Genomic DNA, 15,219 nt, shown 5'->3' with positions numbered 1-15,219 from the left:
TATTCATTAATCTGCCTCCAATTGCAGATGGTTCATCTTCTCCTGCTATCTCATTTTAATGGCTTGCAGAAGCAGCTCCACCAGCAGCCCCCGCCACCCACACACCAGCAAACCTCCAAGCAACACCAATTACCTTTTGCATGAGAAAAACGTATACCAAGATCCTTTCATCTCCGAATTCTGTTCTAATTATATTAAGTAGCCTTACTTAGCTATGATATGTCTCCAAGGTCAAGAAAATCTGCATTCCATATCTGCTTGCTTCTTCCCTCCTCCGAGTCTTTTAAACAAAATAAAAAGTTAACATTTTATGCAGTATTAATATCTTCCTTGCTACTTATTTCTTAAGTTTCTTCTTTGTTTCCAACAAATTCACCTCTCCAAACCTGCTGTTTGTATTTCAAGATAAGCTTTCAGCTTCAAAGAGGCCATTTTTCTTGGGATTGAAGCTGGGAGAGAAATTCAACTCCATCTCTCCATCTACTATTCCTCCCTCCTGGTTCTGAGGCTGCTTAGAAATCCACTCAGCTGCTACTGTTTACATTTAAAAATGTACCTATTATTTGCATCCAGTATTAGTTTATTTCCCATCTAGACCATGCATAGGAAAGGGTGGAGGAATTCTATTCAGTTCACATTTAAAGGTGAAGCTGCGTCATTCATATTTTCCAAAACAATACATGGACTGAAACACAACCATCTTGAAATTCACACTTCTCTGAATTTTGCAATGCAGTTCTCCAGCCAAACAATGTGTATGGAAATGGATGTAATGGGGTTAAACTGACCAATCACCCTGCTAGATTCCAACTCCTACTTCACACATTAAACGCTCGCTTCCATCTGAGACTCAGGAAACACTGTGACAGGAAATGAGGGTAACAACAATCAGGGTAACAACGGAACTGACGATTCACCGTGCCAGAGAATAAACTTTTTTTTAAAACGATTTTAGTTTCTTCTCCCATTAGATTCACAAAATGTTTAGGGGTATGCGTTCCCCTGCATCTCCCCAGAAAAAAGCACTGGGTTCAAGTGTGTATAAGAATGCAATTATTAGCAAAAGAAATACAAAAATGCATTACATAATGGAAGATTGCTGTTCAAAAATGCATATATTAGGTGAAAATCCACACAAATGTGGACATTAGGAGAAATTTACACTAGAATTATGATGAAATTTCATGGCAAATCACAAACTGTGGAGAACTGGAGATTGGGAAAAGGAGGAATTGAGATAAATCAAAAACAACACATTGACTCATGTCTAGCCATTGACCCCTTATCCAGTTTGACTGTATAGCCTCCAAAAATGCTGCCACCACCAGGACTCAGAAGGTTATCCATTTCACCACCAGGCCCTGTAGCATCAGCCTGAATTATAATATTACTTAATTTGGTTAATAAATTTGTATACCTCCCTTCATCTGTAGATCTCAGAGCAGTTCATAGCATAAAATAATAAAAACAAAAACTCTCTCCTTCCTCCCACAAACAAATTTAAAAGGATATAGGATGTTAGTCAGCCAAAAGCCTGGTTGAAGAGGAGCTTTTTCACCTGGTGCCTAAAAATATGCAATGAAGGCGCCAGGCAAGCCTCACTGAGGAGAGCATTCCACAAACAGAGAGCCACTACAGAAAAGGTCCATTCTTATGTTGCCACCTGTGGACGTCTCATGGAGGAGGCACGTGAAAAAGGGCCTCAGCTGATGACGTCAGGGTCCCAGGGTCTCATATGGAGAGAGGTGGTCCTTGAGCTATTGCAGTACTGAGTCATAAGGCTTTACAGATCAAAACCATCCCAGAATCCACTGGCAAAGAGTGCTCCTCAATCAGCATTGTCTGCTGCTCTTTTCTTTGCTCCTTCTTCCCAGCAGAGAACTGCTTAGACATTGAGTATGGGGAGACTTTATTTATGTTGTTATGCTTCACTCTTTCTTGAAGCAGGTCCTTTACAAAGGAACCAATAACCTAGATGTTTTGGAGGTTCAAAAGACTCTGGCAGGGCTTAATGGCTTCATGCCCTATTGTGTGTACTAGATGGAGCTCATAAAGCCATTTCCGAGCTCGGGAGGAGAGGGGATTGCGGGCTACCCCCTCCCACACACGCGGGGGCTGGCCTTTTGCCCCCGCGAGATCCAGGGAATCCCCGGGCGTGTCTTCGACCTGGCCCACCAATCGGTGGGCTGGGGAGGCGTGGCCTAGCCTACTTAAGGCCAGGCATGTTGGTATCTACAGCTCACAGGCAGAGGTACCTGGCCTCCCCCGAGGCAATTGAGCGAGATACTGTGCTTACCGTCCGTCTGCGACCCCGGCAGGCTAGGTAAACAAACCCGGCGATTCTTCTCATTATTCGTGAGAAGAACACACCCTCTGCTTCTCTGCTTCTCTCTCCCTCCCTGCATTCTCCCAGGGAGGAGAAATGAGACAGACAGGAGTCCTTTCTACATGTTTTATTCCCTTCACTCAACAGTACATAGAAATGTGACTGCACCCTTCAGTCTCCATTAGAAGAGTCACAACTCCTCCCCTGTACTTCCAGCACAGGTCAGATGACACTCTGAGCTAACATCCGGTGCTCAGTACAGAGAATAGACTCCACCTTTTCTCCAACAGTACAGTGAGAAACCACAACATCCTGTTTTGCATTCCAGCTATCTGGAGCTGGCTTTTGCCTTGGTGCTTTTTCCCAACATCCTCCCCCAAAAGCAACAATTGGCAAAACATAATCCAGAGAGGAGAACAAACAGTTGTTATACATATAACAGTCCCCTGTTGTTTCAGTTCCACCCTTGGAACTCCCCACCACTGGTTTCACCAGTGTACCTCTCTGGTTGTCTGGCTTCCAAGGAATGAGTGCTTCTGCATTACCTTGGCTAGCTACTCTCTGTTGTGTCTTTGTCTCTGACTTAGACACTGCTTTAATCTGCTTTGAGTTGTTAACTATAGCAACACATGCAACAGCTAAGTTAGCAAACTCTTTTGAGTACCTCTTTGGTGGTATACCCTTTGTAACTCTCTCAGACCTGCGTATGAGGTTCTGATCCTCTGTGCTCACTGGTTCAACCTCTGGACTTTGTTGAGAACCAGTGGCAATCAGTGGTTCTTCCTTCATCTGTGAAGGTCTATCCATTGTGTGAGATTTTCTCTCAATGACTGTTACAACTGAACTCTCTGAGCTATCAGTGTCATCGTCATCACCACTGTAATCTGTGACATCAGAAAAATCATCATCATCATCTGAATTGCCACCTGTGGGAAATGTGTGTTCTACAACCCGCTCTTGTTCAGGAGCACTCTCTAGGAACTTTGTGAGAATCACCTGACCAGATTCAGACAAAATTACTCTGTAGAGACCCTTTTCATAACCCACAAAAATGCCTCTGGCATTCTTTACTCCACCTGGAGCTTCTGTTCTCACATGAGACCCGAAAACCTTAAAGTAGGCAACAGAAGGTTTTCTATTGAACAGCTTCTCAAAAGGAGAACATCCCAACTCTGTTGAGACTTTTCTCAACCACACATGAAGATAGGACGCTAGAGATTCGGCCCAATAAGCATGTGGCAAATGTGAACTCAGCAATTGCGCATTCATCCCCTTTTGCAATTCTTTGTTCACTCTAACACAGACCCCCCTGTTCCACGCTTCTTGCGAAACAGCAACTTTGTGGTCTATCCCTTTTCCATCCAGGAACTTCTGAAACTTCTGTAACAGAAAAATTTGTTTCTCATCTGTGAAAAGACAATCAATGTTAGCATCATGCATATTTTTAACCTTGTCACAAAACTCCTGAAACTTTTCTAAAGTTTCTTGCGGTTTCTCCATCAAATAAACCCAAGAATAATTAGTGAAACAATCCACACACAAAAGGTAATATTTTGCACCGCCTCTAGATGGTTCTAGAGGACCAATCACATCAGCATACACCCGCTGAAATGCTCTGTCGACCTTCGGCACCTTCCTGGTGCTCTTGGTCACACCTGCAAGAGAGATTTCGTTAGAAGAATTACATTTCATGTAATCACTTTGATCAAAAGTCAACAAATACAGTCCATCTTTCTCTTTGGCAGTAAGAAACAGTTCTCCATCTTTGTAGATCTTGCAACTTTTAGCATCATAGGTCAGTTTCAGTCCTTTCTTTGCAATCTGCGACACGCTCAGCAGATTAAATTTCAGTTCTGGAACCAGGTAAACATTACTTATAGTCAAGTTCAGACTCTCAAGATACACAGTCCCAATTCCGGTTGCTTCCAGCTCTTGACCGTTGGCCTGTTTCACAGTGAAGCTTTGCTTCTTCAACGTCGAAAACAGCTGTCTGTGCGGGCACATATGGACCGTCACGCCCGTGTCGATTATAAAGGCGTTCCCAACATCTGGCGTGGTTCCTTTCGCCATCATAGCCTTTGCAGGTTTCACCTGGCACTTGGTACGGCTTTTGCCTGACGCCTCAGGCTTCGTAGAGCTGCTCTTTGCTCCTCTTGACTGGCGCGGCTTCTTACAGTTTCGCTGTAGATGCCCAGTCTGTCCACAATTGTAGCATCGGACAGCACTCATTGCTACTCCATGCACTCCAGTAGATTCAGCAGCGGGGGAATTAGAACTCTGTTCTTCCCTCCCCCTGTCCTTCACTTCCAGTGCAGCAAGTCTGTCGTGTTCATTCAGGACCACAGCACACACTCTTTCCGCGGTTAGCTGCGCGGCCGGTAGGGAACCAAGCTGACTGGCAACAACCTTGTAGGTGCGATTAAGGCTGTTTATCATCATGAAGCAAAACACTTCCTCCTGAAGACGGAAATTGTGTTCCACCATCTGTTGACGCAGAAACTTCATTTCTGTCAGGTGCGCTTGAACATCTCCATCAGGCGCAAGTCTCAGATTGGTCAACTTCTCAAAATACAGCAACGCTGAAGAACCAGCATCTCTCTGATGCGTTGTACGCAGCGTGTCCCAAACCTCCTTCGCATGTTCTAAATTCTGGATATGCACCAACTGCTGATCTGAGACACACAGAATTATAGCAGTCCTGGCCCTCACGCTCTGTGACTCCCAACCTCTGGTTGGTGCTGCAGGGATGGGGTTTTCAATTACATCAAAAAGCCTCTGATTCTGCAGCAGGGCCTTCATCTTAACAGACCAAGATGAATAATTGTCATTATTTAAGGGAGGTGGGTAAGGCAAACCTCCTGCCTTCTTGGCATCCATCTTGAAGCCAAGCCTCTAGCTTTCCAGCCCACACTGTCAAACAAGCTGTAAAATCCAACAGTTGTTTTTTTCTTTCTCAGGCAGGCAAACTGCAAGCTGTTTATGCTTTTAGCACCTGGCAGCTTGACGCTGACTGCTATGGAAAGTCCCTTCCAAGAGCTTTTAAACGTGTAGTCAAAACAATCTATGGCTTTGTTTCGCTTTCCCAGGCTCACAATCCAGCCCCTTTTGCCAGTAACTTTCCAACTTTCCGTTACTAAGCAACAGTGCATTCAGGACTTCTTATCTTAACCACAAGAATTTGTGGAATGCAGGCTTCAGCCTCTGAGCTGCAGGCCTCTTCCTCCCGGAGCTTTTGTTTTTCAAACGCAGAGCTCCTATGAACCAGGGAATTAATCAACCTGCGTTCACACTTTTCGCCCGAAATGCAGCATACCTTGAACTTTGTTGCTCTGGAAAACACCTCTTCTTTCCACCAGCCATCTGTTGAGCCTCTGGCTTCTTTCAGACGCTTGCCTTCTCCCTTGGAGCAGAGGAGGACATTCCACCAGCCTCTCATGCAGATGTCCGATGAATCGCAACCATCCGAAGGCTGCCATATGTTAGTATCATCAGCTCACAGGCAGAGGTACCTGGCCTCCCCCGAGGCAATTGAGCGAGATACTGTGCTTACCGTCCGTCTGCGACCCCGGCAGGCTAGGTAAACAAACCCGGCGATTCTTCTCATTATTCGTGAGAAGAACACACCCTCTGCTTCTCTGCTTCTCTCTCCCTCCCTGCATTCTCCCAGGGAGGAGAAATGAGACAGACAGGAGTCCTTTCTACATGTTTTATTCCCTTCACTCAACAGTACATAGAAATGTGACTGCACCCTTCAGTCTCCATTAGAAGAGTCACAACTCCTCCCCTGTACTTCCAGCACAGGTCAGATGACACTCTGAGCTAACATCCGGTGCTCAGTACAGAGAATAGACTCCACCTTTTCTCCAACAGTACAGTGAGAAACCACAACATCCTGTTTTGCATTCCAGCTATCTGGAGCTGGCTTTTGCCTTGGTGCTTTTTCCCAACAAGGCACGCCCGGGGACCGCCCTCTTTCCCCTTTCCAGCTGAGCGGAACTTCCGCGGTATTGGCGGTTAGGCATTGGCAGGGGTTATTGTTATGCAAATGAATGGGGGGAGGAAGCGCCATCACCTTCCCCCAAGGAAAAGGGTAGTCCGGTAGAGGACTCCGGGGGGCGTTGCCTTGTCCGAAACCTAGGGAGGTAAGGGCCTCCCCCGAGCGGTGACACCCGTGGGATCCTAGTTGGCGTACTTCAACAGGACCCCCACGGCTTGTGGATAACCCTTCTCGGTCTCCATACCGAGTAGTCGATAGGAGCCAATGCCTAAGGCCAATACCTTTCAATTCTGTAATCAATAAAGTTGTGGCCTTTTTATGCCCATTAACCTTAAATAACGTGTCCAGTGTCTTCATTCCACATGGGGGAGGGGACTTGCCACGCAAAAGACAATGAGGAGGAGGGGTGCAGTCTTTTATCACTTCGCTTGTTTGCCAGCTGAGCAGGCATCCCAGTCGATAATGACAGAGCTTGCCTGGATTTCCTGCAATGTGAATCTTGTGATCTTGTTATTTTCTTCCTGGCATAGCACAGGGGGAAAGTGGCCCCATTGCCCAGGGAGAAAAATAGTACATCTGCTTCAATTTATTTTGATTAAAATGTCAGCAAGAGGCCAGTTGAAAGCCTTTACTGGTCAGACTGGAAGGCGAATAAGCCAATTTTGCATTGCCAACCACCTACGCACACCTGCAAAACCAGAAAAGGTGATGTTTGCTGAATTGGCTGATGCCCCCAAAGTCTTTTGTTTTCCTTCTAAACTGCCTCCTTTAGTCTTATCTATAAAACATGGTTGGGTGGGTGTGGTTATGGTCTTCAGTATAGTCCATGAATCTAAACATGGAGATTGTTCAACGATGAGAATCTGTGAAACCATTTGAGGCTCCAACTTCAAACACACACAACTTCTCCTTTTGCCTCCATTCAACTGACTGGATATTTGTCTCTCCCTTCCCAAAGGAATATTCAGTGAAATGCTCCTCCTCCAATTCCACCAATCGTTAATAGGGTGAAGAACTGTGGGAAACCATTTTCACTCAGCCCTAGGGCCTATGTTCTTATGGATGAAAAAAGACACCCTCTTCTCAGTCTGGTCTGAAAACCCCTTGTGTTCAGTGTATCTGAAGAAGTGTGCTTGCACACGAAAGCTTATACACGGAACAAACTTAGTTGATCTCTAAAGTGCTACTGGACAATTTTTTATTTATTTCCCTTGTGGATCATTTGGTTTCCAGATTGCGAGTAGGCAGGGTTGCAAAGAAATATGAAAATAATTCATATTATTTTCTGTCCCCTCCAACACACACAGACACAGACACACACACACAGAGAGAGGGGGGGGATCCAAAATCTATGGTAAAAAGCCCTGGGGAGTGACATGACTCCACTGATATCCATAGTTTCTGGAGTTGCAGTAATAATACAGTTGGCATGTATTTGCTGGCAGATAGAATCTTGGGATCTGTCAGTAAAGGTGGATCCCAAGGACCAGTTTATATGCAGTGATGTTTCGCTGTTGTTTTTAAAAGCCCAATTAGGAGAAAGATGCTGGATCTAACTAGGTGAAGACCTCATTAGTCATCTGGGTGGAAGACAAGTAGGGTCTCCAAGTAAGAGCAGCAGATGTAAGCATCATAAATCAGTGTTCTTTTAACTATGGGGGTGTCTTTGTCCTCAGGGACTCCCCTGAGTGAGTGCTTGAGGGCCCTGCTCTTGCCACTTACCATCTGGCTTGGGGCGGGGCCTGGGGCCTCACAAGGACTGCCTGCTGCCTGCTGCCTGCTGCCCAGGAGGACTCCCCTGAGTGAGTGCTTGAGGGCCCTGCTCTTGCCACTTACCATCTGGCTTGGGGCGGGGCCTGGGGCCTCACAAGGACTGCCTGCTGCCTGCGGCCTGCTGCCCAGGAAGACTCACCTGAGTGAGTGCCTGAGGGCCCTGCTCTTGCCACTTACCATCTGGCTTGGGGCGGGGCCTGGGGCCTCACAAGGACTGCCTGCTGCCTGCGGCCTGCTGCCCAGGAAGACTCACCTGAGTGAGTGCCTGAGGGCCCTGCTCTTGCCACTTACCATCTGGCTTGGGGCGGGGCCTGGGGCCTCACAAGGACTGCCTGCTGCTTGCTGCCTGCTGCCCAGGAGGACTCCCCTGAGTGAGTGCTTGAGGGCCCTGCTCTTGCCACTTACCATCTGGCCTGGGGCGGGGCCTGGGGCCTCACAAGGACTGCCTGCTGCTTGCGGCCTGCTGCCCAGGAAGACTCACCTGAGTGAGTGCCTGAGGGCCCTGCTCCTTTTTGCCACTTACCACCTGGCCCAGGGAGGGCCTGACAGGCCTCACAAGGACTGCTCCTGCCACCTACTATCTGGCCCAGGGTGGGGCATCACAAGGATGGTTGTTGCCACTGATGCTGCTACTGCCGAGGAGGACCCGTGGGGGTGCAGAGTTCTTTTTAACATTTTTTTAAAAAATATTTTCCTTTCCTTTTAGATTTTTTATATATGGAGGTGGGATGGATGTTTGGGTGGGCTTGGGAATTTGTTAGATTTTGATGAATTTGTAATTTTTGCAGTTTTATTTGTATTGTTTTATTGCTTTCTGGGTTGTTTTTGTTTTATTGTTTTAAGGTTTTATTGTTTTAGGCTGCGAAAGAATAACATTAATTGCCATCAATGGAGGCCACTATGAGGCCTGGGATTGCTACCGTGGAGGGGCGAGGGAGGTATGGCGGTGGGGGCAGATGTTACAGGCGAAGGGGATCGAGATATGGATACGCTCGTACCCTTTCCAATCTGCGCCCCATCCCGAGGGACGAGGGTAGGGTGAGCAAGGATTACTCACCTCCGTCACTGGTGCTGTGCAATGCCAGGTCTATAGGCAATAAAACCGCCACCCTGCGAAATTTCTTTATCTCGCAGGGGGTCGACCTGGCTTGTGTGACGGAGACCTGGGTGCGCGAAGGGGCAACAGTTACCTTACGAGAGATGGCGCCCCCGGGTTTCTCCGTCCTCCACCAGTCGCGGACTGTGGGCCGGGGGGGAGGGGTGGCATTATTAATCCGGGAAGATTGTCCTTTCAGGGCTCTACCATCGCCATCGATCCCCGGCATTGAATGTGTTGGCCTAGTGTGGGGCTCCGAGGAGAGCTTGGCTGTCTGGCTGGTGTACCGGCCACCTAGCGCACCAGCAGCCACCCTGTCAGGCCTACTGGAGGCGGTAGCTGGCTGGGCCTTGGAGTTCCCCAACCTATTGGTACTGGGGGACTTCAACATCCATGCTGATGCCACTCCCTCCTCACAGGCTCTGGACCTGGTGTCTTCCATGGCGACACTAGGGCTCTCCCAGTTTGTTTCGGGCCCCACACATCAAGCAGGCCACACGCTGGATTTGATCTTTGGCGTAGGTATAGATGTGATCATGTCTCCTTCGATGAAGGTGCCATGGTCTGATCACTACGCTCTGAAAGCCAGGATTGACTTTCCGCCCCCACCCTGCTTAGGTGGCAAGCCAATTTGGGCTCGCCCGCGGAGGCTGATGGACCCTGATAGATTCCGTCAGGCCTTGCGGGACCTTGCTCCCCCTGGCGACTCATTGACTGAGCTTGTTGAGGGCTGGAATATCCAGCTCCTGGCAGCCATCGATGAGATCGCACCTAAGCGCCCTCTGCGACCCCGCAGAAACCGGGCTCCCTGGTTTACCGAGGAGCTCCGGAAAATGAAGCGGGACCTCAGACGGCTAGAGCGAGTATGGCGGGGTGCCCGTGACGGAGCCTCAAGAACATCTTATAGGGCTTTTATGAAAACCTACGAGATGGCGGTGAAGGCTGCTAAGAAGTCATACTTCTCGGCCTCCATTGCATCCGCTAGCTCTCGCCCAGCGCAATTATTTAGTATAATCAGGTCTTTAACGTCCCTTGTGGGACAGCCAAATTTAAATAACAATTTGACACTTAGCTGTGAGGCATTTGCGAGCTTTTTTGCGGAGAAGGTCTTGTTGCTCCGCCATGACCTCCCTGCCAATTTGGATACAATAAAGGAACTGGAGGCCCCTCGACTGTCCTCGGGTCCAGTATTGGACCACTTCGACCGGATATCCCCAGCCGATGTGGACAGACTCCTCCGAGCTGGAAAGCCCACCACCTGTCCTCTCGACCCGTGCCCGTCTTGGCTGATTAGAGCGTGTCCAGACGAGGTGCGGGCCCTCCTGGGGGATATCATCAATTTGTCCCTTGGCACGGGGACATTCCCAGGGGAACTGAAGGAGGCAGTGGTGCGCCCGCTCTTAAAGAAAACATCATTAGATCCTTTAGATCTATCCAATTACCGCCCGGTTTCGAATCTTCCGTTCCTGGGTAAGGTGATTGAGAGAGCGGTTGCCGAACAGCTTGGTGGGTTTCTGGATGAAACATCGGCTTTGGATCCATTCCAGTCCGGCTTCCGCACTGGTCATGGGACCGAGACGGCTCTGGTCGCCCTAACAGATGATCTTCGTAGACAGCTGGATCGAGGCGGGTCGGGGCTGCTGATTCTTCTAGATCTATCAGCAGCTTTCGACATGGTCGATCACGAACTTCTGGACCACCGCCTTGCCGACGTGGGGATCCAGGGCACAGTCCTTCAATGGCTGCGCTCGTTTCTCTCTGGTCGGGGACAGAGGGTGGCGCTTGGGGGGGAATTGTCATCGCGCCACTCCTTGGTGTGTGGAGTACCTCAGGGTGCGATACTCTCCCCGATGCTTTTCAACATCTTTATGCGCCCCCTCGCCCAGCTTGTCCGGAGTTTTGGGCTGGGTTGCCATCAGTATGCCGATGACACCCAACTCTATCTGTTGATGGATGGCCATCCTGACTCGGCCCCAGACACACTGACCAGATGTTTGGAAGCTGTGGCTGGATGGTTACGTGGGAGCCGGTTGAAGCTAAATCCTTCGAAGACAGAGGTCCTGTGGCTAGGGCGGGGCGATATGGGATTGGGGGGGCAACTCCCATCTCTTGCGGGTGCGCAATTAGTGCCAGCACCGTCTGTTAAGAGTTTGGGTGTAATCTTCGACGCCTCCCTTTCCATGGAGGCGCAGATTGCAGCTATAACAAAGGCGGCATTTTTCCATCTCCGCCAAGCTAAGCAGTTGGCTCCTTACCTCTCTCGCCCTGACCTGGCCACTGTGATCCACGCGACGGTCACCTCCAGATTGGATTATTGTAACTCGCTCTACGTGGGGCTGCCCTTGAGACTGACCCAGAAACTCCAGCGGGTGCAGAATGCCGCGGCGAGACTCCTTATGGGGTCTTCGCTGCGAGATCACATTCATCCGGTGCTACACCAGCTGCACTGGCTCCCGGTGGAGTACAGGATCAGATTTAAGGTGCTGGTTTTAACCTTTAAAGCCCTATACGGCCTAGGACCCTCGTACCTACGGGACCGCCTCTCCTGGTATGCCCCACAGAGAAACTTACGGTCTTCAAATAAAAACATCTTGAAGGTCCCAGGCCACAGAGAAGTTAGGCTGGCCTCAACTAGAGCCAGGGCTTTTTCGGCTGTGGCTCCGATCTGGTGGAACACTCTGTCACAAGAGACCAGGGCCCTGCGGGACTTGACATCTTTCCGCAGGGCCTGCAAGACAGAGTTGTTCCGCCAGGCCTTTGGCCAGGGCACAGCCTGACTCCCTCCCTCGGCAATCTTCGCGGAGCTCTGGCCCAATGGTTGCCAGTGGCCTGAATTAATTAATTTTACAATGAATGATTTTAGAGTGTTGTTTATGTTATACTTTTATACTGTTTTATTGTTGTTAGCCGCCCTGAGCCCGGCTTCGGCTGGGGAGGGCGGGATATAAATAAAATTTATTATTATTATTATTATTATTCACAGGTACTTTTGCAATGGTATTTATAGAGCCTCTTTCTCTGGCGAAGTGTCCTCCAAACATCCAGTTGGGGAAAGCTACTATATACTAATAGCAAACGCATTTCACCGCAGATCCTGGTAACAGCACCATCTACAGTTGTTAGAGCATGAGACTCCTTAATCTCAGGGTTGTGGGTTTGAGACACATTTTGGGCAAAAGATTCCTGCATTGCAGGGGGTTGGACTAGGTGAGCCTTGTGACCCTGTTATGTACTGAGTTGAATAGGATCCAAACTGCAGCAGTCTGATTGGTCCTAGAACAATAGGATTCAGAATGCAGCAGTCTGATTGGTCCTAGAACAATGCAGCAGTATGATTGGTTGGCAGGAACCACCCAATCCTGCTCCAGATAGCAGTGAATCCACAACCTGATTGGCTTACAGTAGAATTCCGGAATTAGCCAATCATGTGCAGCCCATTGTGTAAATAATGTATATAAAGCAGATACTGTGAGGGGACTTCCATTCATTCCTCCTCACCACTATGAGCTGAATAAAGAGCATGAAATCACTTTGCGACTCTGAGTATATTTCAGACCCCTTCCACCTCTACCATTTTACAATTCTATGAGTCTATGAAAAGGGAGGTGATCCGCAGACGGACTTGGAGAAAAGCCTCTGAGCCTGAAGAAGTACAAAACAAGGGAGAAATTACAGCAGGAATTGGCACACGGAGCAGTCCATGCTGCACGATTTGTTGAGGGTCCCATTTGGTTTCTTCATTTATAAAATGTCTGCATCACCTTTCCCCAGAGGTGCCTAAGCTGACATATGACATTTTAAAAATATGGCTGGGCTGGGTGAATATTCCCCAAGCCACAGCACGCTCTGGAGCATGTATGAGTCAGACTTTACCACACAAATAAAACGGATGAAATCGATCGGAACCTTTCATTTTCTCTGACAAATAGTTTGTATTTGCAGTTTTGGAAAAGAGCAAGGGATTCCAACAGGCATTTAGTGTTTTTGTTGTTTTTATTGGCATTGAATAATTCATACTTCAATTTACTAATTCACTAGGGATGAAATGAAATGTGTGTTTTGAATATGCCAGTTCTCTGTCTTCACTTTCTCCGACACAAACTTGGATTTGAATGGATGTCATTGAAATTCAAAGGTTGCTGAGAGCAAGGTTTCCCTCGAAAGGAAATCACCTGTTGTTGTAACCCACTTGGCCCGGATCCCATGTAGCCTGCATTTATTTCATTGCAACTCAGAGGTCACTCAAAGGAGATCAGATGGAAAAAGAGGATTGGGCCCCTCCACCTTTAGCAGTTGTGTAGAAGAGGGAATTTCAGAAAGTGTAGTAGGTCATGTAAGATAAAACAGCTGAAATTCCCTCTTGTAAACTACCGTCAAAGTTGAAAAAGCCCTGTTCTTTATTTATCTGACTTGTCTTGCCCATTCTCTACACTAAAAAGAAATCAGAGACAAAATGCCACGCAGATGGAACCCACTGAGAGGTACCTGCCAGGTAAGAAATATTTGGTGCCTGTGTTCTCTTAAAAGGATTCCATTCAGGCAGTGGCGTAGCGTGGGGGGTGCAGGGGGGGCCGGCTGCACCGGGCGCAACATTTGGGGGGGCCACTCTCTGCCTCTGGAGTCGCCGAAGAGCCTCAGGCGCAGGCTGTAGCAGAGCCCCATGTCTCGTGGAACCGACGAGCTGGCAGCGGCTCTCAGCACTCGCCGCGGTCCCCGCGCGCCAGGGCCACGGAGGGCGCGCCAGGCAGCCCCTCCTCACAGCCCCGCCGCTGCTGCTGCTGCTGCTGCAGCAGCTGCTGGGCCATATTGCATTTTCCTCACCTCTCTGCCCTCCTTCTTCTCCGGGCAAGCGGCGTCGTTTGGGCAGCAGCGCCAGCGGCAACTCGCCTCAGATCACCTGACATGGACCCCCCGCCGCCGCCGTGGCTACCTTACCGTAAATACCCCAGCCCAGGCAGCAGCAAGAAGAAGCTGGCAGCAGCGGCAGGTTAGGGGTTAGGGGGCGCTAATTACTTGCCTTGCCCCGGGTTAGGGGGCGCAAATTACTTGCCTTGCCCCGGGTGCTGACAACCCACGCTACGCCGCTGCATTCAGGCAAAAACTGGAGCCTGAATCCAGTAATAGCCAACTTAAATGTTTAGAACAATTAGCTATTAGCACAATTACTAATTGTACGACTTACCACACAGCCCAATCTCAATGGTGCAGGGGCTGCTCAAGATCAGGCCCTTGATGGGGAAAAGAGGAGGCAATGAACCTTTACTCCCATCCCAAAAAGGTCCAGATTGGGACCTTTGCACCTGCTACTATTAGCTGAGAGAAAGTGACTGTCTTTAACAATATTTCCATGGATATGTTTACTGCCCTGTGCTCATTTGCAAGGAATAGTGGGGTATAAATCCATTTATTAACAAATAATTTATTTCTTCATTTACACTGGAAGGAAAGCTCTCATTTGTACCAATGGACAATTTAGTTGCAGTACAAATAGCAGGCATGAAGACCTGGTACAAATTGGGACCACAGTGGGGAGCAAAAAAAAAGCCCCAAACCATCAATATCATTAGTAATTGTTGTAGTTACAGGTAGGTAGCCGTGTTGGTCTGCCATAGTTGAAACAAAATTTTTAAAAAATCCTTCCAGTAGCACCTTAGAGACCAACTAAGTTTGTTATTGGTATGAGCTTTCGTGTGCATGCACACTTAGTGTATCTGAAGAAGTGTGCATGCACACGAAAGCTCATACCAATAACAAACTTAGTTGGTCTCTAAGGTGCTACTGGAAGGAATTTATTTTATTCCTAATTGTGTGCATGTTGTCATGTTTCGTTTGTCCCTAAATTAGCCTCCCAAAACATCCCGTTTGCCAACCAACTCAGAGAAGAGGTAACTGAATCTTGCTATCAGTTGATTGATTCATGCATGGTAACTCTGTTCCCAGGATAGATCCCTCTCTCTTTTGAATTCCCTTTGCATGACATGTTTTTCTTGCTCCTCTCCCTGACCTATGCTTGTGTATAGTATTCAT

Source organism: Podarcis liolepis (genome assembly GCF_965112155.1).
Source record: "Podarcis liolepis genome assembly, chromosome: 4".
Taxonomy (NCBI): domain Eukaryota; kingdom Metazoa; phylum Chordata; class Lepidosauria; order Squamata; family Lacertidae; genus Podarcis; species Podarcis liolepis.
The sequence above is the reverse complement of the archived record's forward strand: the minus strand, read 5'-3'. Positions refer to the sequence as shown.